Source organism: Vombatus ursinus, unplaced genomic scaffold (genome assembly GCF_900497805.2).
Source record: "Vombatus ursinus unplaced genomic scaffold, bare-nosed wombat genome assembly UNPS02014812.1, whole genome shotgun sequence".
NCBI lineage: Eukaryota > Metazoa > Chordata > Mammalia > Diprotodontia > Vombatidae > Vombatus > Vombatus ursinus.
The window spans coordinates 921,669-948,660 of record NW_020954590.1 but is presented as its reverse complement, the minus strand read 5'-3'; the positions used below and the strand labels follow the sequence as shown (position 1 = coordinate 948,660).

The 26,992-nt window shown below is 38.4% G+C and overlaps 1 protein-coding gene across 2 annotated transcripts in view; it reads right to left on the bottom strand.

Moving 5' to 3' along the window:
- LOC114053901 (tyrosine-protein kinase Lyn) overlaps positions 1-25,431 on the bottom strand; it is a 146,552-nt gene extending 121,121 nt beyond the window's left edge. The window contains exons 1-2 of one of the 2 annotated variants that reach the window (XM_027877021.1): positions 25,283-25,431; positions 25,079-25,138 (exon numbers count right to left, since the gene is read on the bottom strand). The gene's annotated coding sequence lies outside the window, so the exon portion shown is untranslated. Of the gene's footprint in view, positions 1-25,078 lie in introns of both variants that reach the window. The other variant, XM_027877022.1, reaches the window with a different exon arrangement.
- Between the last annotated feature and the right edge of the window lie 1,561 nt (positions 25,432-26,992).

The window sequence follows — 26,992 nt, the reverse complement described above, 5'->3', positions numbered from 1 at the left end:
TTATGGCACATGACTGTAATGGAATGTTATTGTCTTGTAAAAAAATAATGAAAACGATGAATACAGAGAAGCATGGAAAGACATATGAACTGATGCAGAAAAAGGTAAGCAGTCAAGAAAGCAATAGACACAGTGGTTGCAACAATGTGAATCAAAGATAATCCAAATCCATGGGTTACCCCATCTCCCTGGACCTTGGTTTCCTTAACTATAAAAATCATGAGGTTGGACTTTGAGATTTCTAGGTCCATTTTAGTTCTAATAGTATAGGACTCTAAAAATCATTAAAACTGAATATTGCAAAATTATAAAGAACAAGCTTGACCCCAAAGAAGAGATATGAGAAGACATCTTTCCTTGTGCCTTTGAAGAAGACAGGATATATAAGCATGGAACACTACATGTGACATCAGATTCTATTGATATATTAATCAGTTCTTCTGATTTTTCTCTCTTCCTCTTTTTCTTTCTTTTTTAAATAATCTATTATAAGGGATGGCTCTCTGGGGAAAAAATACCAGAGGAAATCTGTTGTTGTTGTTCAGTTGTTTTTCAGTCTTATCCAACTCTTTGTGACCCCATTTGGGGTTTTCTTGGCAAGATACTGGAGTAGTTTGCCATTTCCTTCTTCAGCTCATTTTGCAGATGAGGAACTGAAGCAAAGAGGGTTAAGTGACTTGCCCAGGGTCACACAGCTAGTAAGTGTCTGAGGCTGAATTTGAACTCAGGAATATGAGTCTTCCTGACTTCAGGCCGGCACTCTATCCACTCTGCCACCTAGACGCCCAGAGGAAATTTGGGTGATGTAAAAACAATAGATATCAATTAAATACATATATGTGATTCATATATATACATAGACACACACAGAATTACATGGCATTTTTTTGCTACAAAAAAAATTGCCATGGAGATCTTTTAGAACCTATACAGTGTATACTCACACATATCTGTGTCTACACACACATACACATATATATATACACACAGTCATGTATGTATATATAATATGTATTCATGTTTTATACACATACATCAATTTCCATTATTCAAAAAACTCCAGAGGGCATACAGTATTTCCTTATAAAGGAATTTTTTCAAAAACTTATGATGAAGTCCTATTTTCATTGCCTCATCTTGATATGGATGATTTTCTTTCCCCTAACCATGATAATTCATGAAACTGTCCACTAAAGAACAGAACTGGGCAGTTAGGTGGTGCAGTAGTTGGAGTGCCAGGTCTGGAACTTGAAGTTCAAATCTACCTCAGACACTTACTAGCTGTGTGACCTTGGCCAAGTCACTTCACCCTATTTGCCTCAGTTTCTAAACTATAAAATCAGCTGGAGAAGGAAATGGCACACCACTCCACTATCTTTGCCAAGAAAACCCCAAATCGGGTCACAAAGAGTCGGATACAACTAAAATAATTCAACAACAACAAAAGGACAGAAAGGTTGTGATCTAACAGAAAGGATGAGATACCTGCACAGATAAAACTGCAGATCTTCGGAAGTACTGATATATTACAAAAATACAAAAACAATTTGCAGAAATTCTTGCACATCTGAATTTGGTTTTCTGGATTAGTTTTTATGTTCCTTGAAAGGCAAACGACCAAGTGTTACATATGCTCTTATCCTCGACTGTGTCTAACACTGAGCCCTGTACATAGCAGGTGCCCAATAAACAATTATTGACTGAATGAGTCTGAATGACTGGATAAAAAAATGACTATTGTCATTTAAATAAAGCTTGGATTACTATAAACAAAGCTTATTTATTATATGATTGGTTGATTGATTGAGATGAGAAGGACAGTTGATAAAGCAACCCTGGTGTCCAGCCAGAAAAGTCTCCTAATAATATCATTACAAACTCAAGTGAGCAAAATCTGTTAACGGGAGCAAAGCGACTTTTGCCTAAATTCTCTGCAGTGGGTTAGCAAATACAAAGTTCAAAAACATGCTTCAAATACTTGCACAGACATTGAAAATTCATAGTACTGGTGCCACTTAGTAGCATCAAAGGCAGTTCTCTGGATCATTTCCTGGACCATTCCTTCCTCTTCCCCTCCCTCCCACCCCAATTTCCTTCCTTGTCTCGTTTTTTCCTTTGACTTCAATTTTGTCAATGCAGCCTTATTTCTTCCTCTCTTCTGCTTAGGACATAAGTTGATTAATGGCATTCAAAGGTACTGCTAGAATCACTGGTGGCACTCAAGACAAAACAATCTATTAACTCTTGCAAAAGAAAAAAGAGAGAGAGAAATGCAGACAACTTCACCTTTCCTCCTTTCATTGCTCAGGTCTGCCTGTGGAGTTGTTTGGTTCTGGAGTTTGTGATTTGTGATTTTAAGTTTGTTGTTTGGATTTCTTTCTTCTTTTTTGGTAGGGGGAGGTCAATCTGGTTTTGGGATATTTATAGTTGGCATGCCTGAGGTAGATAGAAATTGGGAGAGCAAGGGAGGATGTTTAATTGTGGCAGAATAAGAAAGCTGTGAATAACTTCTGCCCTTCCGCTCTTTCTTTACAAAGGAACATAGGGAGGGAAACAAACACTTATTAAGGGCCTACCATGTGCCAGGCACTGTGTTAATGTAATATAATCCTTACAACAACCCTAGGAGGTAAGTGCTTCTATTCAAATCTTCCTCACTCCCAAGCCTAGCAGAATACCAAAAAACAACAACATAACAAAAAAAACTGTTAAAGAAGCCATCCATATATCACAGAATCACATCATATACTAATGGAACTAAAATGGACCTTAAAAAAATCTTATAGTCCAACTCTATGATTTTATAGTTAAGGAAACGAAGTTCCAGTGAGACAGGTTGACTAATACAAAGTCACAGAGCCAAAGTAAATGGCAGCTCTGGGTTTCAAATTTAGATCTCCTGATTCCAAATTCAGTGATCTTTACACTATTCCGTGCTTATACCTTTCTATAGGAGTAGTCATAAAATAACATTCATTTCTAATTAAATTTAAGAAAACTTGCTATAATGGCCAGATTAAATTTTAATTTTTTGAAATTTCTAAAAAGTTTTTATATAGACCATACAAAGAAGTATAAGATTTAAAAGATATTTTAAAAAAGTTTATTTTCTTAACATTTGCCATTCAAGAGGCAGTGTAGTGGAGTGGATAGAGAGCTTTCCTCTAAGCCAGGAAGACTTGGATTCAAGTCCTGCCTTTGATACATAATGGTCATGTGGCCCTTGTTAACTTAATCTCTCAGTGTTTTACGTCAGTGGTATTAAACTCAAATAGGAATGGGGGAAGGACACTAATCTGTACTGAAGAATCCCTGCAGGCTACATATTGACTTAGTTTTAAAATATAATATTATCTAATGATATATAATTAATAATGCAATAGATATTATATAATGTATTGTTATTAATATTATATTAACTAACATTTTAATTCATATATTATATAACATTAATGTATAATCAATATACTTATAAACATAAAATTTTCACTGTATTTTTATCCATTTTGTTAAATATTTCCCAACTACATATTTTTTGGGCAAGGCAATTGGGGTCACACAGCTAGTTAAGCTTCAGGTGTCTGAGTCTGCGTTTGAACTCAGGTCTTCCTGAATCCAGGAACAGTGGTCTATCCATTGTGCCACCTAGTTGCCTCTCCCAACCATATTTTAATCTGGCTTGGGTCACACTAGGAGTGTTGTGCCACTGCAGCCCCCATGTTTGACACCTCTGTTCTAGGTAAGTCTCTAAAAATTTAAGTTGCAGAGAAGTTGCAGAGAAGGTGCCTGACCTGCAATAGCAGAGGGGATTTCCTCATTAGGGAGTTCTTAACACCAAAGAAATAATGGGTGCCGTCCCTATCCCTAGCCTTATGAAAGAAGAAGTCAGCTTTCTGAATACTATGGTAAGTGATTTTAACTATCTCAAGCAAACAGTGCATAAATTTCCATAAGTGCAGGGATGTGGCCCAATATAGTTCAGCTCTGTATCCTACATAGTACCTTAACACATAGCAGACATTCTACCATCATTTGTTGCATGACTAGTGAAGCGGGTGGACTTATGTTTTTGAATTCATTTTAGCAACTCCACTTAAACAGAACCTTTTAATGAATTTGTTTTGTAATTTCCATAACTCCAATAACAAGTGTTTAGGTGCAGCACCCTTTACCTACAGAATATCTTCAACAAGCAAGCATGCCTCTTTTGTACCAAAGGATAGATACTGCTAATACCACAAACCTTCCCACTGTGCTCCAAAACCTCTAACTAGCCCAGTTTCAAGAGGAACTCTGACAAATGTTTTGGTCCAAAGCTGAAAGAAATTCTGTCCAAAGATGATATCAACATCCTTTAAGGCAGATATTAAATGATTATTTCAAAGTGGCAAGGGCAGCTCTCCATTTTTATGAGATACCCTGACATCCCTTATTGATCTCCTTCTGTCCCAATCAGCCCCTGGGTAAGCTTTGTTTACAAATCATTTAGTTAACAAATATTTTTTAATAATCCACAGATAAGAATAGAGCAGATACCTATCTGAGTTCATTACTTAAACGACTCAGAAACAAGAGAGGAGATTGTATAAGCAGGGAAAACGGACAGCTGTGGATAAACTTTCCTGATATGGCAGGTTTATTATTGACCAAGACTGATAGAAAAATCTTGGTTGCTACTTCTGTCCCAAAGCCCCCTGATTGCTAACTTCCTTCTTCAATCATAACTTTTGGAAGGTTTTGGATTTGTCATCAAAGGACCTGGATTTGATGTGGGGTTCTACTACTTACTACTAAAACACAACATTAGGCAAATCACTGTCTCTTTCACTTCTCTTGCCTCATATGTAAAATGAGAACACTGGATGAGATTATCTTTAAAGTACCTTGCAACTTAAAATTCTGTGATCCTATGACCCTATTTGACTACTTTGTCATATAATTATTTATCAACACTTAAAGACACAAATACAGAAAAATGTTACTGTAAGATATTACAAGCACATACAAAATGCAAAGCTCAAGGAAAAATTAAATGCAGAAGAAGCAGATTCTGAACTGATATTTATCTTCTTCTATTACTCCAAGTCTAGTGTTTCTATTACACTGAGAGATGTGCCTAATATGGTCTAAGATAGCCTGATCTTTTACAGTTTTCACTTCTTTCCTTTCCTTCTTTTCCCCTCACCACTCTCTATCTTCTTCCTTCTCATTTTATTAAATATTAGTAAGATGTGGTATGGTGTCTAGACAATGGCAACGATTGGCTTAATGGCTAAAATTTGGGCATAATTTAACTTGTAAAATGAGAATAATTCTTGTACTACCCACCATCACAGGATTACAGCAAGAATCAAATAAAGTAACACCTGTGATTTGCCCAAGATCACACAGCTAAGTGGCAGGGCTTAGATTTAAATGCTAAGATAAACATGTTGTGTTTAAATCCCATCTCTATTACTGGTATGACTTTGGGCAAGTCACTTAATTTCTCTGGGCCAGTTTCCTCAATTGTAAAATAAGAGGGTTGGGCAGGGTAAACTCTAATACTTTGAGGCAACTAAATGGCACAGTTTATAGACTGCTGGGTCTGGATTCGGGAAGTTTTGTTGTTGTTCAGTTGTTTCAGTCCTGTCTGACGCTTCATAACCCCATCTGGGGTTTTCTTGGCAAAGATACTGGAGTGATTTGCCATTTCCTTCTCCAGCTCATTTTATAGATGAGGAAACTGAGGCAAACAGGGTTAAGTGATGTGCCCAAGGTCACACACAGAGTAAGTGTTTGAGGCCAGATTTGAACATAGGAAGATGCGTCTTCCTGACTCCAGGACCAGCACTCTATGCACTGCACCACCTAGCTGCCTTTAGCTGACCCTGGGCAAGTCACTTAACTTCTGTTTCCCTCAGTTTCTTCAACTGTAAAATGGAGATAATATGAGCACTTAATTCCTAGGGCTGTTGTGAGGATCTTATGAGAGTTGTAAAGTGCTTAGCACAGTGTCTGGCACATAGTAGGCACTATATAAATGCTTATTCCCTTCCTTTCCAATATTCCTTTTTGTTTTACCATTAACCTCTCTGCTATACATTCCTTTCTTTCCATTCACTACTGCCACTGGCAGTAATATGAGTCTTTATCATATCATAACTGGGAAAATCACACATGTTTCTTAAATGATTTCCTCACCTCTAGTCTATAACAGCCAATACCACCTTACATTTATATAGCACTTTAAGGTTTGCAAAGTGTCTTTCCATCATTTTCTCATTTGTAAAGAAGATGATATTAGCATGCCCATTTTCTGGATGAGGAAACTGGGTCTAGGAAATGACTGATTTTCCCAAGGTCAAGTAATAAGTATCTGTGTAAGTATTTCTATGGATGCTCAAAAAAAATCTGTGGAATGAATCAGTTCATGGAACACCAAATACAAGATTCTAGGCAAGTGAAAAAGACATTCACAACATACCTGCCAAACAGGGCAGCAACAGCACAACCCCACATTTATGTCTGTCCTTCTAATCATACTTCACCTCTGTTGCCGATCAAGTAGGAAATAAATTACAATGAGCACTTCTGCTCCGGCCCAGGCATCCTGGCTTAAAGCTTTGCTCTTTTCATTGTTTTGTCTATGCTTTCTCTACCTGGTAATCTCATCTGCTCTTATGTGCAGATGTATCCTAAATCTGTATCTTCATTCCCAACTTCTTCCCTGAGTCCCATCTCAAAATTTCTGACTGCTCTCTGCATATCTCCATTGGGACAACCTGATGATGGATCAAACTCAGAGCCCATAATCTCCCTCCCCCCCAAAAAAACATATCTACCTCTCCCAACTGTCTTATTTCTGCTCAATGCCACAACTATTCCCCATTCATGAAATTCAGACAACCTTTGAATCTTCCCTCTTACTCTTGATTTTTACCTCCACAATCCCTCGGGAATTCATCCCCTTCCTTTCCATTCCCCCAGCAAACCCCACTTCCACCATTTTTTACTTAAGCTACAACAGTCATTAAACTGGTCTACTAGTAACCCTTCTTTCTTGCCCTCTCCAATCTTTCTTTTACACTGCTTGGTAAAGTAATTGTCCTAACATAACTGTGACCTCACAGCCTCCTGTTCAAAGCAGTCTAATTGTTTCCCATTGCCTAAAGGATAATTTTTCAATTGTCAATTCAGTTCAATAATATTTCTACCCTGGGAAAAGGACCCACATGTGCACAAATATTTATAGCAGCTCTTTTTGTGGTGGCCAAGAATTGGAACTTGAGGAGATGCCCATCAACTGGGGAATGGCTGAACAAGTTGTGGTATATGAATGTAATAGAATACTATTGTACTATAAGAAATGATGAGCAGGCAGACTTCAGAAAAACCTGGAAAGACTTACATGAATTGATGCTAAGTGAAATGAGCAATACCAGGAGAATATTGTACATAGTAACAGCAACATTGTGTGATGATCAACTATGATAGACGTAGCTCTTCTCAGCACTACAGTGATCCAAGTCAATTCCAAAAGATTTATGATGGAAAATGCTATCCACATCCAGAGAAAGAATTATGGAGTCTGAATGCAGATTGAAACATACTATTTTCACTTTTTTTTGTTTTTTCTTTCTCATGGTTTTCCCCTTTAGTTCTGATTCTTCTTTCACAAAATGACTAATGTAGAAATATATTTAACAGGAATGTACATGTATAATCTATATCAGATTGCTTACTGTCTTGGGGAGGGGGCAGAGAGGGAGGGAGAAAAATTTGGAAATCAAAATCTTATGAAAGTGAATATTGAAAACTAAATATATATGTATAAATGTGTATATATATACACATATATGTGTGTGCATATATATACATATATACTATATATATACATATACACATACACACACACACACACACACACACACACATATATATATATATTTCTACCCTGGTATTTAATGCCCTGCAGGTTCTGCTTCAAGCTACCTTTCTGGTCTTATTTCATAACATTCTTTCTCACATACTCTATGATCTAGCAAACTGGACTAATAGCTATTCCCTGACCTAATCCTTTCTCCAGCTTTCGTGAATTTATACAGGACCTTTAACATCTAATACACATTCCCACCTTATTTCTACCTGTTGAATTCCTTTCTTCCAGCTCAGGTGCTATATCATCAAAGGATCTTTCTTTAATCCCCTCAGCGAGAGATAATCCATCTTTCTCCAAATACCTTTGCCTCTCTGTTTGAACTTCATTCATCTAACTCACATTATAACTATTTCTGTAAATATCTTATCCCCTACTCACTTAAAGCTTGAAAGCTTATTTAGTGAATGGGACTGGGTTGTTTTTAACATCTTGATATCTCCAGCACGTGCCACTTAATAAATATTTGTTTAATTGAAGTATTTTCCCAATAAACTTCTCTTTTAGCCATTCTACTTACTCCACAATCATTCCTCATGCCCATTGTCGTCCCTAACCACTGAGAGAAAGAAAGATTGAGGGGACAGCATAGGTAAGGTAATTATAATAATATTCAATGAACATCATCCTGTCAATTCTATAAAGAGATGAAGAAGAACATTTGGAAGCAAGACACACACATTTTTCATCAGTTTAGATACAAAGTTCTCCTATGTTTAAAGAATGCAAAGAAGAGGGATGTACAATAAGCCAGAAGGATAGAAGATGGGGCAGGAGTAATAGCTATATCCACAGGACAAAATATTCTCCAAAAGGTCATAATAGTAATTCATCCCACAAAAATAAGTATATACCCAGGCTTCTCTAAAGGAGAAAACTACAATTTAAAGCTTTATGATTTTAAAGTCAAAATTTTGGAAGCTGACACTTTGGGTTCTCCACTCCTATTTACAGTTAACTACACATAAAGACATTATCACCTATTTCATAGCATTACAGACAGATATGAGTAGTCCCCCTAGAGAGTAAGCTCAGTTATTCAATCAATAAATCAACTACTATATGCTAAGAATCTACTATAAATAAGGCATCAATTCTACAAAAGAAAGATTAACTGCCTAGGAAGGAAAATTTCCATGAAAAACTACAAGAATTATTTTAAACAAAATGAAAGATAAGGGTATATTGCCATATTTGGGATTTTGGTTTGGTTTGTTTTTTTTTGCATATCAGGTTTTCTTTGAAAAGAGAAATTAAGGAATGGAAATTTGCTTTAGAGACAAATTCAGCATGTTTCCTACGGTAACTAATTCACCTGAGATGCTTTAAATAGAGTTATGGTTTATACAGTTTCTCGGGAAATACATCTATTGTGAATAGCAAGGATTTCTATTGTATTGTTTGGCTTGTACCTTTATTGGGTACCTGTTGTACCGGACAGGAAAAGATTTTCATTGTTTAGATTTTACCTTGTCCCTGACCTCAGAAGGAACTGGCTGGTAGAACATTAGTTTTGGAGTCAAATGACCAATGTTTTTTAATTCGGAGCCTGGACTTTGAGTCACTGAGTTCAAATTCTGATAGTCACATACTAGCTCTGCGTGACCCTGGGCAAGTCACAGCTGTAACAGCTGTGTGACCCTGAACAGGTCCCGTAAAATGGAGATAACAATGTAGCACCTACTAGCTCCTACAACTACTATCATTATAGCACCTACTTCACAAGGTTGTTGTGAGGATCAAATATATAAATATATAGTATGTATTTATGATATATAACATATATGTGGCACAGTAAATATAGCACTAGACTTTGGAGCAAGAAGACATGATTTCAAATCTGGCTTAAAATACTTAATAGGTGTGTGACTCAGCAAGTCACTTAAACTTTACCTACCACAGTTTCCTCACCTATAAATGGGGACACTAATGGCACCTACCTCCCAAGGCTGCTGTAAGAGTAAAATAAGACAGTATTTGTAAAGCACTTTGTCAATCATCAAATGCTATGTAAATGCCAACTACTGCTGTTATTAACTTACAAAATATAAAGAACTTTGTAAACCTTAAAGTGTTACATAAAGGTTAACCAGCATTTGTATAACCATCTAACAGCAAGAGACACTTATATCATCATTTTAAAGTTCATAGGGCAATTCATAATACTAATGAATTTTATTGTCACCCCTCAGATGTAGAAATGGTTTGCCCAGGGTCCCAAATGATCAATATCAGGTATGGCGTTTATACCCAGATTTATTCTGACTCCAGGATCAGCTCACCTAGTTTGGATCTAGGATCCTAGGGTTGGAGCCAGATCATACCTTAGAGATTATGTGATCTAACCCCCATAGGGAAACCAGGTGGTGCAGTAGACAGAGTTGGAAAATTCCTTCCTGAGTTCAAATCTGGCCTCAGATACTTACTAGCTATGTGACTCTGGGCAAGTCACTTAACCTTATTGGCCTCAAGTTTCCTCATTTGTAAAATGAGCTGGAGAATGAAATTGCAAACCATTCCAGTATCTTTGCCAAGAAAACCCCAAGTGGGATCACAGAGAGTTGGACACGACTGAAAAGCAAATGAAAAACTAACCCCTGTCAGTTTATAGATTAGAGACCCGATGTTCAGAGACGTTAAGTGATTTGCTGATTAGAATCCAAGTCCTTTAAGTCCAAGTCTTGCAATTTTTCAACTGTACCATTTTGTCTTTCTCTTCCCACTATATAATGTTGCTTCTTGAACAGGTACAGACAGAGAATTTTTTGTGTAATCATTTTTTTTCCTCTCCAAAAAATAGTGAGAAGAAATGAGAAAATATAAATTCCAGAATGGTAAAAAGGTGGTACTTCACTGGTAATTATTCAGGTCACCCTTCTGAGGCCCAAAGAACAGGAGGAAGTATTACTTCCTCTGACTCCAGCACCAATTCCTCCTCCTCAAGCTGTGGTTCTTGATTGAGCAACAGAGTTTCCCCATGGAAAGGAGAAGTGGCCTAGTCAATCTCTCTCCTACAATCTCCCTGTCCATAGTGGAACTGACCATAATTTATAAGAACAGTGAAAGAGTGGAGAGATGTACCAATTTTTCAACCTGCTCAAAAACTCAAACAACCAAAGAAACCATCCTGCTGCCCTGCTGTACGTAAAGTGCTTTGCAAAATTTCTTTATATGTGGAAGTTATTATTATTGTTGTTATTGTTTTGATTAAGCATACAATACAACCATCTCTCCCAAAGGCTGAAGTGATAGAGAGAGAGAGAGAGAGAGAGAGAGAGAGAGAGACCCTAACTCCTTCTTCTTAGTCCCATGTGATGAAATTCAGATACCTTGCTTTGTACCTGATCCTACCCAAAAAGAGATGGAGTGAGGGGCAGCTAGGTGGCACAGTGGATAGAGGCCCCGGAGTCAGGAGGACTTGAGTTCAGATCCAGCCTCAGACACATAATACTTCCTAGCTTTGTGACTCTGGGTAAGTCACTTAACCCCAATTGCTTCACTAAAAAATAAATAAAAACAAAACAAAACAAAAGGAGTGGAAAGAAGTGGAGGATATAATTAAAAACAAAGATTTATACCAATATACATTAGGATTACAAGAGGGATTCAAAGGCCCTACAAAGAAAAAAACTGCCAGGAGTTTTCCCATATGGAGGTGTGAACTACAACAGAAGAATGAACCAGACCAACACTCTTTCCTAAAGCTTTCTGATTACAAGAGCCACCTTATAAATCCAACAGGTGACATTTGTTCAAACTCTAATTCCATAATTGAGAGACACATATTTACCCAATTCTGGAATATAACTTTTAGATGTCCTGACAATTCCCTCTACGTCCTTGACCTTTTCATCCAATTTCCTTTTTCCAATTCTTCACTTATACAGAAATCTGGCCCTTTTCTGAGAATACCAAGAATCTTATACAGTAGAGGCCATTTCTTCCAGTGCACCTAACACATAGGACCAAGAGAAAAAAAATCAGCATACAAGCAAACAATCTATACAATGACCACGGCAATATAAATAGAAAGAACTACAAAGCAATCAGAAATTAATATTGCAAAATTACAAAAAACAAATATGGCGCTAAAGAAGAGAAATGAAAAGAAACTCCCACTTTTCTCCTTTGTAGATGTGAGAGGTCCATGAGTGTGATTTATTGCATATAATTTCAGGGTTTTTTTTAATGTATTGATTGGTTTTTCTGATTTTTATTTCTTCTCTTCCTCATCTTATTTTTTTCTTTCGAAACATTTTATTAAATGGCTCTCTGAGAGGAGGAAGAAGGAAGATTGGGGAGAAAATTTCTGATGATAAAAAAATAAAAGTTATCAATACCATCTATTTTTTAAAGTAAAGATAGGCATACTCTTTGTTCTTTACTGCCACTTCCAGAAAATTCCTCCACCACCATCCATAAAAGACTTTTCAGCTTTCAAAACCCATGTATTCCCAGCATACCACCCTCTTTCAATTTTTGTCAATGCCATCTACCATACTTCATATCCCTCTCCTAACTTTCTCAATGGCTGAATCACCTTCTACAACCCATACCTTTCTTTATCCTTAGGTGGCTTAATATTCATTTTGATGACCCATCAAACATATTCACCTTTCAAATCATACTTGTCAAATTCAAGAACCATTCTCTACCCCATTCTAACAAAATGCTAGCATGCTCTCACCATCTCCTTTGCTGTCTCTTCATCCTCTACCCAACCCCTTAATGAATTCCCAGGTAATTCCACCCATGGCTTTGACTATGACCCTTATATAGATGGTGCCAAAGTCTACATTTCCAGTCTTGATCTATCTTCAACTTCACAGAAATATATCTTCATCTACCTACAAGACATCACTTGGATATAGCATCTCAGATCCAAGATATTCAAAACATATCGTCACCTACCTTCCCTCAAAACCAATTCCTTTTGATTTCATCATTTCTTTTTATGGCACCACCATCCACTCTGTGCCCCATGTTTATAAACCTGGATACTATTTTTGACTCTTCCCTTTCTTTTACCTTTCAAATATGAACAATCACCAAGCTCTGTTGACTCCATTTCCACATCTTTCTTCCATGTCTCCTCTTCTATTCCTGATTTCCCAAGTCTTATTCACTATCATGAAGATTCAAATGGACTCCTGCAATAGTCTTCAAATGGTTATTCCTGCCAATCTCCACTTCTACTCATCTGTCCTTCATATTGCTGCCAGAATATTTGTTCTTATGCATAGACTCAGTCTTGCCACTCCTCTGTTTAATAATCTTCAGTGGCTCCACTATAGTCTCCTAAATAAAGTTCAAACTCATTTATCTAGCATTCAAAGCCCCCTAACATAATATACCACTCTACCTTACCAGCCTTCTCATATTACTTTCTTCTAAACTTTCTATGATTCAGCAAAACTAGGCTACTTGTATGTCAAATAGTCTTCCATATCCACATTTGATACTATTTCCTATAACTTAATACCCCATATTTTCTTCTTCACTTAATTCCCATTTATCCCTTAAGTAATAATATAGTAACTACCTCACTCCATGAATTCTTAATTTCCCACTCCTCAGACCTCACATAACCCTGTTTTTTTAACTAACATACTTACCATATGATATAGTGTATTCTAGTTATCTGTATTCATATTTTATCCCATTACTGAACTATAAAGCCTAAGTGGGCAAGGACAAGTGTCTTATTTAAACCATCTTTGTATCACATACACCTAACACAGTGATTTGCACACAGTGCGTACTTCATGTTTTGGGGTGAATTAACAAACTTTTAGCACTCTAGGGACTTGGTGAATACACCATAATAATTAGGGGGAAGGGTGACAGTGTGTATGTGTAAAAACTACTGGATTTTGAGATAGAAGACTTGGGTTCAAATGCTGGGTGTGCCATATACTAAACCTTTTTGGACTTTATTTTCCCAATTTATAGAATAGCAAGGCTAGACTAGATGACCTCTCAGATCCTTTCCAGCTTTAAGTCCTTTGATCCTATCAGCTATTAACTTCCTTCCCCAAACTCCCAGCTGGTCAGATTTAGAGGCAGATGGGTTTCTCAAAAGGCAGGCAACAGAGGTATTTAATTAAGGAAGCACGAAAGGAGGTCTCATTCACCCACCCATCCCATGCCCAGACATTCTTAACCTGGAGTCCAAGAACTTGATTTTTAAAAACATTTCCATAATGGTATTTCATTATAATTTGTTTCCCTTGTGTCTGTTATCTTATGTTTTTGCAAACATTATTTTAAAGAGTCCACAGGCTTCATCAGACTGCCAAAAGGGTCTGTTACATACAAAAAAATGTTGGGAACTCCTGGTCAAGCATAAGATGATGAATATGAAACCACTTTTAAAAAGTAAAATATATAATACAAACATAAGAGATTATCATAATGTGGGAGAGTTCTTTATATGCTTCTTATTACTACAAATGAAAAACTACAGTAATCATACAGAGACACTTTCATACAGTACTTTAGGGCAAATAGATGATTTATTGAAAGAGCATAGATGGGCTCACTGAATTAGCAGGAAAAGAGGTAGGATAGCTAACACAGAGCACAGGGTTGAAACCTTTCACTCTTTCCAATTGAGCTGTTCCACTCTCCTAAACCCTCCCCCACCCCACCTACCCTCACCTCTGCCACAATTCTGTTAACAGAAAGCACTAAATATAAATAATGCCCTGGGTCAATAAAGAAAATTACTTCCCCACAACTCTGTTCAGTGAGAGGAAAAGAAGTTTGTATAATATAAAACAGGAATGAAGAAAAAGACCCAATAAGATAAAAACGGAAGCTCTTGCTGTCCCTGCGGCATTTGCTGGGAAGTGCAGAATCTGTTGGCTATCTAATCTCATGAGACTCTTAACCAAGAATGTTTCACCCAGAATTTCTTCAGTGTTCTTCCAGTTAACTGAGGTCAAGAAATTCTGAGGGAGGGATTGAAACTTAGAAAAACTCAAACAAGGAAGTTCAGTTTCTCGAACCAAAGACTCTCACTCCCCCTTGCATTTTCAGCCTCTTTCCCAGCCTTGTTCCTTTCCCTATTGTAGACTGATATTTTTAGAAGTTGTGAAAGAGGTAGACTGAAAGCCATGATGGCAGATCAGAGGCAACCCAGCTGAACTCTCCCAACATTCCCCTCCAAACAACTTTAAAATAACACTTCAATCAAAATTTGGAGGAGCAGAGCCAACAAAAGATCAGGGTAAGCCATTTTTTTGGCCTAAGAAATTTTAGGATGTTGGCAAAAGTTTCTGACACCTGAGTGGAAACCTGTACAGAGTCCACACACACTGGGAAGCAGTAGCAGGAGCTTTGGGAGCTCTCAGCCAAGAGATGTTAAGGAGGTTGTCTGACCAGTTGTCTGGTCAGAAAGAGATTGCAGGAGACCTTTTGTTGGCCCTGAGTAGAGCTGGCACTGATTGGCAACTCTGTTGCCAATGCACAGTTCTGGGTCACAGTTTGAGTGTGGAAAGGAGTGCTGGAGGTCAGGCACAAGGAATCAGGGGGTCTGGTCCCAGTTCCAAGGCAAAGAGAATGCTATTGCTTGCAGATGCAGGGACCCTTCCTGCGTAAAGACCAGAGTACACACCAGGAGAGCAGTGACCATACCTCTCCCACAGTCATCCACTGACGTACCAAAAACTTGCAGACCTCCAGAACTAGCTCTGAAAACAGCAGCATAACACAGCCTGAAGCTTGGGACAGTGCCTTCCCACCCCCACCATGAGCAAAGCTTAATTTTAACATAAAGTTCAAAGTCAAGAAATAGGCTGGAAAATGAACAACAAAAAAAATTTGATCATAAAAAGCTACTGTGGTGGCAAGGAAGACCAAGACCAAACTCATAAGAAGATTATAATGCAAAAACAGCTACAACTAAAGCCTCAAAGAAAAATGCTAATGAACACAAGCTCAACAATAATTCCTGGAAGAGTTAAAGAAAGAGATAAAAATGGTAGAAGAAAAATTGGAAAAAGAGAGTGATGCAAGAAAATTATGAAAGACAATTAACAGCTTGGTAAGAGAGGCACAAAAAATACTGAAAAAAAAATCACCTTAGGAGAAGCTAGGTGGCCTAATGAATAGAATAACGGCCCTGGAGTCAGGAGGACCTGAGTTCAAATCCTGCCTCAGACACTTGACACTTACTAGTTATGTGACCCTGGGCAAGTCACTTAACCCCATTGCCTAGCAAAACAAAACAAAAAACAAACAAAAAAATCACTTTAAAAAACAGAACTAGACTACTGGTAAAAATGATACAAAAATAAACTGAAAAAAGAACTCCTTTAAAAGCAGAATAGGCCAAATGGAAAAGGAGGTACAAAAATTCACCAAAGAACTTTTTAAGAAACAGAATTGGCCAAATGGAAAAAGAGGTACAAAATCTCACTAAAGAAAATAATTATTTAAAAATTAGAATTGGGCAACTGGAAGCTAATGACTCCATGAGACATCAAAAAACAATAAAACAAAGTCAATAGAATGGGAAAATTGAAGAAAATGTAAAATATTTAGTAAGAAAAATAACTGATCTGGAAAAAATAACAAGGAGAGGTCATTTAAGAAGCCTGAAAGCCATAATCCAAGAAAGAATCTAGACATCATGTTTCAAGAAGTTATCAAGGAAAACTGCCCTGACATCTTAGATCCAGAGGATAAAATAGAAATTGAAAGAATCCAGATCACCTCCTGAAAGAGGTCCCAAAATGAAAACTCCCAGGAATACTATAGCCAAATTCCAGAACTTTTAGGTCAAAGAGAAAATACTTCAAGCAACCAAAAAGAAACAATTCAAATACTGTGGAGCCACGGTTATGCTGACATAAGATTTAGCAGCTTCCATATTACAGGACTGGAAGGCTTGGAATATGTTACTCTGGAAGAAAAAGAAGGTAGGATTACAACCAAGAATAATCCACCAGCAAAAGAGTATGAGTCTTCAGGGGGGAAACAGACATTTAATGAAATAGAGGACTTTAAAGCATTCCTAATGAAAAGACCAGGGCTGAATAGAAAATATAACATTTAAACACAAGACTCAAGAGAAGCATATAAAGGCAAACATGAAAAAGTAATCATAAAGGTCTCAATAAAGTTAAACGATTTATATTTCTATCCTGGAAGATGATTCATACAATTTCAACAATCTTTATCTTTATTAGGGCAATTAAAAGGAGTTTACGTAGACAAAGGGCATGGATAGGAATTGGTTATGCTGGAATGATCTCAAAAAAAATGAAGGGGTGAAAGAGGGATGCACTGGGAGAAGGGGAAAGGGAAAGGTAGAATGGGGAAAATTTTCTCACATTGAAAAGGCATGCAAGGAAGAGCTTTTTAATAGAGAGAAAAATGGGTGGGGGGAGTTGTGGCAGACAATGGTTGGAACTCACTCTCATAGGAACTGGTTCAAAGAGAAAAGAATACACACACACACACACACACACACACACACACACACACACACGCTCAGTTGCGTATAGAAATGTAACTAACCTAAGCGGGAAATAGGAGGAAAAAGGGATGAGAGAAAGGGTAGGGGGATGACAAAAGAGAGAGCAGATTAAGGAAGGCAGTGGTCAAAAGCAAAGTAGACTTTTGAGGAGGGAAAGGATAAAAAAGAAGAGAGGAAAAAAAACAGGAGAAAATCGGATGGAGGGAAATACACAGTAATTGTGATGGGATGAGCTCACCTGTAAAACAGAAGCACCTAGTAGAATGGATTAGAAACCAAAATCCAACAATATGTTGTTTACAAAAGACACATTTGAAATAGAAAGATATACACAGAGTTAGACTGGAGAAGAATATAATATGCTTCACTGAGCTTTTTAAAAAGGCAGAGGTAGCAATCATGATCTCAGATAAAACAAAAAGAAAAATAGACCTAATTAAAAGGGATAATCAAAGAAACTGTATTTTGCTATAAGGTACCATAGACAATGAAGTAAAATAAAAAAAAATTTCCAGCAAACTTTTCTGATAAAGGCCTCATTTCTCAAATATATAGGGAACTGAGTCAAATTTATAGAACTAAGAGCTTATTTCCCCAATTTATAAATGTTCAAAGATGATGAATAGGCAGTTTTCAGAAGAAGAAATCAAGCTACCTATAGTCACATGAAAAAATGTTCTAAATCACTATTGATTAGAGAAATGCAAATTAAAACCACTCTGAGATACTACCTCACTTCTATCAGTAATGACAAATGCTGGAGGGGATGAGGGAAAAACAGGTACAATGATGAACTTTCTGTGGAATGGTGAACTGGTCCAACCATTCTGGAGAACAATCTGGAACCAGGCCCAAACAGCTGTAAATCATGCATACCCTTTTATCCAGAAATACCATGACTAGGTCTGTATCCCAAAGAGATCAAAGAAAAAGGAAAGGGATCTACATGTACCAAAATACTTATAACAATTCTTTCTGTAGTAGTATAGAACTGGAAATCAAGGGCATGCTCATCAGTTGGGGAATGGCTGAATGAGTTGTGGCATATGATTGGGATGGAGAACTATTGTGCTATAAGAAATGATGACAGAGTGGTTTCAGAAAAACATGGCATCGTTACCTATATGAACTGATGCAAAGTAAAGTGTGAAGAACCAGGAGATCATTGTGCACAGTAAGACCAATGTTGTAGCAACGATCAACTGTGAAAGACTTGACTTCTCTGATCAATACAATGATCAAAGACAATTCCAAAGACTCATGATGGAGAAATGCTATCCACTTGGAGAGAAAGAGAACTGAAGGACTTTGAGTGCAAACTGAAGTATAATCTTCTCACTTTCTTTATTTTTCTTATTTTATTTAAAATATGGCTAATATGGAAATGTGTTTTGCATGATTTAACATGTATAATTGATACCATATTGCTTGCCTTCTCAGTGGGTGGGAAAGCAGTGGGAAGGAGAGAGAGAATTTAGAACTCAAAATTTAAAAACAAAAGAATGATAAAAATAAATAAATAATAAATTTGGGGGGAGGAGTCGTGAAAAAGAGAGAAGAGAAACCACCTATAAAGTTGTGACTTAATTGTCAGAAAATGCAGAAGTTGTATGTTTAAGTCCCATAAAATTGCTGAATTTTTCAATATTAGTGACATTAATAGGGGACCTTTAAAATGTTTTCTTCCATGTTCTTCTGTTAATTTTCATAAATTTTACCATGCTTTCAGAGTCACTACCACCTCTAATTCTCCTCCACTTGATTTATGGGTCATCATCGCTCTTCCCAGATACACGACACTATATTCTCCAGAATGACAGAAAAGTAATTAGGACCCAAGAAAAGAAACTGCTTTCTGGGCACTTCAGGGGAATTGCTAGATTTTACAAAAGGTACAAAAGAGGCTCTAAGGGCCAGAGAAGTGACAAGGCAAAGAGTCTGCTTAGAATAGTATCCAGGGTCACCAAATGCCACCACCCAAACAATATTCTATACCAGAGGTTTTTAAACGTTTGGATCATGGACCTCTTTGGCAGTCTGTTGAAACCTATGGACCCCTTCTCTCTCTCTTTCTCTCTCTGTCTCTCTGTCTCTCTCTGTCACACACACACACACACACACACACACACACACACACACACACACACACGACTACAAAGAAATCAATTAAATTTTAATACAGTTGTTGAAATAATTTTAAAAATTAGTTCATGGTCCCCAAGTCAAGAATAGCCACTCCATACTAAGTAAATTCAGAAATAAAGGACAGTTAATTAGGAAAGAACAGCAGCTGCATATGTTGAACACAAGTGTTAGTTTTTCTCAAACTGAGTCCCCTCTACTTCATCACATTTCCTATTAATCAATTTCTCCTTCCAGCCTCATCTCATTAACTCGTTTCCTGCCCATACTACCCCTCCCCCTTCATCATCTCTCCTCCCCTCTATAAAGCCTCAAGCTTAGATAGATGAAGTCCAGTCTAAAATAGACTCATTTCAGAAACATGTAAAATCAGGGGAAGATGTTAATACTGTGTTCCCCTTACATGAAAATGTGATAAATGTTCATTGAATTAATTAAACCCTACTGTACTTTTTCATAATAGAAAAAAGTTAGAAGGATCTTTGCTGGAGCCTTGAGAATAAAAATCATTGCCTTAATTACTAAATACTTCTAGAAACATGTATATATGTTATATATGTGATATAATGTTATATATATCAGGATATATGTAACATACATTATATGAGGAGAATCAGCTTTCATTTCCAACTCTGCTACAATTCCCTAGGTACCTTGCCATTTAGAGTTAGATGAGTCTTTAGAAATCAATTAGTCCAAACCTGTCATTTTGCTAATGGAAACTGAAGTCAAGACAGGGTCAGTGATTTAATCTAAGTCTTACAGAAGGCAAGAATGTGTCTCATCTAAACTTTCTATCTCCTGTAGTGCCTACCATAGTGTTTTGCACACAGCAAATACCTAATGAATATTTGTCAAATTGAATATACTAGCTAAAAGTTTAATATCTGCAGATTCTCATTTTGGTTAAACATGAAAGCAATGAGATGGATTTATGTTATCTAAAGTGTCTTCTAGCAGTAGATTCTATGATCCTAAAAGTAACTAATGGAAGTCAGTCCCAAAGCATATTACCCTCTGAGGTGTAATTACCATCAAAACAATCCTTCTGAGTGTACAATGGGCACTTTTCTAGGGATAGAAGATTTGAGAAAATCCCTCTGCAAAGTTTTTCTTAGAGAATCTGAAATTAATAACAATAATAGCTAGTATTTATATCACACTTTGTTGTTGTCATGCAGTCATTTCAGTTGTGTCAGACTCTCCATGACCCCATTTGGGGTTTTCTTGGCAAAGATAGTGAGATGGTTTGCCATTTCCTTCTCCAGTCCATTTGATAGATGAGGAACTGAGGCAAACAGGGTTAAGTGACTTGACCAGGGTCACACTGCTAATAAGTGTCAGAGACCAGATTTGAACTTGGGAAGATGAGTCTTCCTGACTTCAAACCCAGCCCTCTATCCACTGTAGCACCTAGCTGCCCATATTTCACTTAAGGGTTTGTAAAACACTTTACAAATATTATCTCATTTTATCTTCACAACAACTCTGGGGAAAAGGTGTTATTATCCCCATTTTGCAGATGAGGAAACTGAGGCTAGGGAAACTTAAGTGACTTGTCCAAGGTCACAAATCTAAGTGTCTTTACCTACTTGAGGTATGTTCTATTATCACCCTCATTTTACAGATGAAAAAACTGAGGCTGATGGACATTATATAACATGCAGAGGTTTATACAGCTACATAATTGTCTGAGATGGGATTAGAATTCAGGTTGTCTAGACTCTAGGGCCAGAGCTCTATCCACAGTACTACCTACCTTCCTAGAATTGATCAAGACATGCTTACTGAGTGCCTATTCTGTGCCCAATGGCATGGTATAATGGAAAGAATACCAAATTAGAAGTCAAAAGACCTAGGTTCTAGTCATGTGACCTTGGGTTATTCTTTTCATCATGGAAGCTCAGTTTCTTCCTCTGGAAAAGTGGAAAATAGTATCTGCCTGCCTTATAAGTTTGTTCTGAGGATCAAACTAGAATGAAAGTAAAAACTCTCTGAAAAAACAGAAAAGCTGTTTTTGTAATAAATTTTTTTAAATTAAAAAAAACTAATGTATTATTACTATTATGGGTCCAGCGGAAGATATGAAAGCAGTTTCAGGTAGGTACATAGCCCCTGTCTCTGAGGAATTTTTTTGTGTGATTTAAATTCTAACTTTGATTGATATTGTTATCTTATCCCTGATGAATACCTGAAGAAAATATCGCAGTGTTAACCGTGACCAATATCTGTGCATACAAAATTGTTTATCAACTCAATTCAGTAAACTTTTAAGTATCAATATTCACACCAATATTTTTTCATCATATGTATAGGGATAAGAACTGGACCTTTGATGATTCCACTGGTATTCAGAACTCTATGATAAAGAAACAGCTTCAACAGGGTACGTCAACACACCTTCTATGTGACTTAGAGTCAGAGAGTGGCCTAGACTCCTGACTGGTTAAATTAGTGCCACAAAGCATTCACTTCAAAACGACATAGCCAGCATGTGGCACAGAACAGACTTGAACCCAGGTCTTTCTGGCTCTGTACCCAGCACTTTAAAGTGCATATAAAGTGCTTTAGAGGCAGTTAGGTGTCGAAGTGGAAAGAGCACCTGCCCTGGAGTCAGGAGGATATGAGCTCAAATCGGGCCTCAGACACTTGACATTTACTAGCTGTGTGACCCCGGGGCAAGTCACTTAACCCCAACTGCCTCACCAAAAAGAAAAAAAAAGTGCTTTACAAAAGTTAACTCAATGGATCCTCAAACAACCCTGTGAAGCAGGTGCTATTATTATGCCCATTATACAAATTAGGAAAGTAAGGCACAGAAAGGCTAAGTGACTTGTCCAGAGTCAGACAGCTAGTAAGTGTCCACAGCAGGATTTGAACTCATATCTTCCTGATTCCAAATCCTATCCACTGTAAAACCTAGCTATCTACCCAGATGCGTACAATATATTTCTATTTACATTAACGAGAAAAACAAAATATTTTAAATTATAAAGCTTTTAACTTTTTTAGTATCCTAATAGGTTGAATCACTTTAAACCACTGAAATTCTGAAGAATTGCTTTTCTGATACAAAAGTAAAGCACAATGTTTTTTATTTACTGATCTGAACTATCTTTCAACTCAAAGACCTAACCGATTTAGCTGATTAAAGGTCAACTGTTAGCATTCAGTATCAAACTTTCACAGCATAGAAAAACCATCTCTTGAACAGAATTTTGACAATCAGGAGCTAATGAAATTAAACCAATACCTTTCTTACCTATGATGTAACTAAAATGGCCAAGCTGGGGAAAGGGGTGTCATTAATCATAATTCTTACTATAATTAAGCCTATGTTTAATCATTTAAGGTTTACGAAATATTTTGCATGTATTATTATGTTTGAACCTCACAATAACTATATGGGTTAGGTACAATTATTATGAAAATTTTGCAGATGAGAAAAAAAAATGAGTCTATAAAAGGTTAAGTGACTTACCCACTAGGGTCATTCAACTAATAACTGTCCGAGGAGGGTTCTGAATGAAAGTCTTCTTGAATCTATCTACTATACCAGGATGTTCAGGTAAATAGAGAAAGAAAACAAAAGTAACCCCCAAAACAGTTAGTTTTCTTTCTTCCTGTACCTGAGTACTCTTTTCATTTAATGACATTCCCAGCATAGTTATCATTGATGCTTTACTGCCATATAGATTATGGAAAGTTAAAGTTCCCAAGTCTCACAGAATTCATAAAATGGCTTCTTAGGAATTTCTGCATGTAACACTGAAAATCCTCTGGAAGCCCAAAAGATCACCAAAAAGTTTTGATAAACTTGAATTTTCTTTCTTCCTTACCTCAAAAAGCATTTTTTTTTTTTGGTCCTTGTTGTTAAGATGGGGATGCTGCACTTGGAAAAAATATTATTCCTTCCATATTTCCATCATATGTTCATTACCTTTTTTTTTTTAACTTTTGAATGTTTTTTTTAAACCACCTTTTTCTTTCCATAAGTTCCTCTCTTATACATGCATGACTTCTTCAGGCACAGACACTGCCTTTGGACTCCAAATTATAACAGCAACTCTAGAGTTTTTATTATTGGACATTAGTTATGGGTATGTCCTATTTGATGAAGATGAAATTATACAATGCAAAGACTTCCTTTCTTACATAGTGAATACAGGATAGCTAATATCTGTGGAGCATAACTAGGTCACAGAACAACAAATTGAACAAAAATCCTACCAACTTACTATTTGGGCAATCAAGTAATTTGAATTTGATGCAGTTTGGATCCTTAAAACACCTCCCACCTCGTCTGCCGAGTGATCAACAGACTTAAAAATCAGACCAAAAAGTTTAAATGCATTAACTGCACTATGGAGAAAGCTAAAGCAAACGAGATCATGCAGGAAAAAGTTGCGACTGGAGCTACACCCTTCCCCCCGTGCAAAGGAAAAGCAAACCTCTGTAGTCTCAAAATAACTCTGGCTTCCTTTTCACTAAAGGGCTGGACAGCTTATCAGATGTCCAAAAGCCCTGTTCCCCAATAACGGTATGACCAGCAGCCCTGAAGACAAAACTCTGCTTCCTCTCCCGCCAGAAATGCGGTTTAAAAAAAAGAAAAATTAAGTTTACATTTGGTGTCGGTTCAGAGATAGAGTAAATCATGTTCAAAAGATTTAGATGTAGAATCCTGGCTCTGCCACTCGCTACCTGTGTGACATTCCCTTCTCTGGGACTAGGTATCCTCATCGAGAAAAGGAGATGACTGCTTCCAGTTCTAATATACCTAATTCTGCTGCATTCTCTGGGGATCCCAGGGCAGAGGACTGATTGAATTTCGCAAGCTGACAATTCCCCTGATACACCTCTGCCGCTTTATCGCCCCCCTCCCGCGCAGAGAAAGTCAAGGGAACTTCTCCTTACTTTCTGGAAAGGCACACAGAAGGCGAAGAAAGCCCAGCAACCTTTTCAACCTGTCGGAGGGACGTCGCACAACATCCACTCCTCCCCCCCTCCCCCCCCCCCCCCCGGCCCCCCCCCCCCCCCCCGACAAAGCCCCCCCGGCTTTTCCCCCCCCCCCCCCCCACCCCGCCGCTTTGCAACCGCCCACACGTTTTTTGTGTGGTCAAGAAAGCGGGGCGGGGACCTGTAACCCAGAGACTTAAGTAAGGGTACCTTAGTCAAGCACTGAGGTGGCAGGAAGGGGCAGCAGCTTTCTCTCCACTCCAGCTGGCTAAGGGATACTGCCCCCACCTTTCTTCACTGCTGGGCGCTTTTCCCGCGCCCCCCCCCCACACTCGCCTCTCGCCGGTTCTTGGGCCAATCGCCAGCTTTTTCTGCCCTTGTCTCAGCACCGTTCTCCCAGCCCACTGTAAGCGCTTGATAAATGTTTGCTGACTTGTGCAAATCTGTATCTTACTGTTTAAGATCCGACCAAAAGCTTTCCTTTCTAAGCAGCCCCGGGCGCCACTCCCTGAGACGCCGCCTCCTCCCATCCCATCCCGATCGACCCACTGAGTCCACGATCCCGCTCCGCTACTCACCCTCCTGGTTTGGAAAGTTGGGGTGCCGCGCTGGAGCTCCACGGTGACTTCAGCCCAGTCCTAGGAAGGGGTGGGGAAGGGAGTGAGGGAGGCGAAGCCCAGCGAGGCTTTGGGGAAGGGGAAGAAGGGAGAGGGAGGAGAAAAGGGGACGGGGATCGGGAGAAAGGTTTCAATGGTTCCCAACAAAAAGGGGGAAACCCTTACTCTGTTGTGGCTGTCGGAAGCCCACCAGGGATTGAGGGGTGGCTGATCTTCCCTAGGCCAGGAAAAAAAGTCTAGAACACCCCCAGAGTTTCAGGGCAAGCTCGCGCACTCAGCCCCTGGCAGCCGGAGAGGAACTAAGCTGGGTTTCAGGGGGTTGGCTGAGAGGTTCCCAGCTACTTCCTGGTATTTCGATTTGCATACACAGCCTTCAATGGGGGAGGTGTCCGTTGGGTCTTCTTGGCTTAAAGTCTTACTCTTCTATGTGACCATCCTGAGGAGTTTAGAGAAAAAGGAAAAAAAAAAAAAAAGGAACCTGGGCAAAGCCAAGTGAAGACTGGTCACCGAATTGAAGCTGCAGCTCCGAAACTTTCAGATTGGGGCGGCGGGGGGGGAGGGGGATATCTATAGAACTAGAGCTGGAAGGGACCTGGGAGAGTATCTACCACTCTATCACCTCTGATTTTACAGATGAAGTCACAGAGGGGTTACATTGAGTAGTTAGTGGCAGAGACAGAATTTGAACTCGGGTTTGGTCATTTTGGGGTTCTTTCTGCTACACTATGCTGCCTCTGATAGAGGGGAAAGGCAACAAGAAGGATTTGACATTGAAATCGTGAAATGCGGCCTAGTGGCTAGAGCGCTGGTCTCAAGCCAGGAAGAACTCTGTTCAAGTCGTGTCTGATACATACTGGCTGTGTGACCCCGGGCAAGTCACTTCTCAGTAACCCAGGCAACTCTCGAAGACTATAAATTGCTATGCGGGTGCAACTAGGCATGGACGGAGGGAGTTCCCTAAACCAATAAAATAACAGATCGGTTAAGGAAAAAAAAAGGAAAAAAGAAAAAAGAAAGAACATGGATGGAAGTTAGGATGCTAGAGCACATGACAATCCGTTTTACCTGAGACCCAAATAGTTAAATGGTTTGCTCACCGTTACACAGGTGAAGCAGAGTCTGGATTTGAATTCAGGTTTTCTTCTGTGCTCCTTTCACTCCACCGTGACCCTAGATCACATCCCACCCTCCTTTCAGGAGCTAGTTGTAGGATTTCTCTTCGATAAAGCCACACCTATCCATCACTCATTACAGCTCAACACTCCCTCAGCTGTGAAAGCTCTGGACAATCCTTTTTCTGCCCCTGAGGGCAGTTATAACCTAACCCCAAAGGAGGCACGGACAGCACAACTGGACAGGTGCCTTTAGGAAAACCCCCCTCGAACTCCCTAGCATAACTACACCCCTTTCCTTCAGATCCTTTCCTGTGACAAGAGCCCTAAGAAGGTAGGCTGTGCACTCCAGGGAAGTAATAGATAAAGAAGAGCCCTGTCTCCCCCTTTTCCCCCTTTTCTTTTGGGATAGAATAAATCTCACAGGATTATCTCACATGAATGGATTGCATTTTGCATCACAGATCTCATTCATTACATTACCTTTCCCCAGAAATCCAACCCTCTTCCTATCTTTGCTATCTCTGTTAAGAGCCACCACAATCGTTCCAGTCATCCAGGTTGGAAACCTTGGTGTCACCCTTGACTTCACTTTCCTTTATCCCACACATTCAAGCAGCTGGCAAATCTTGTAATTTCTAGATCCACAACATCTCTCATTTTGTCCCCTTCTCTGTTCTCTCCTCTCACACCAACCATCACCCCATTTCCGGCTCTTATCATCTCTCACCTGAACCGTTTAAAGGGATTCTGATTGGCTTCC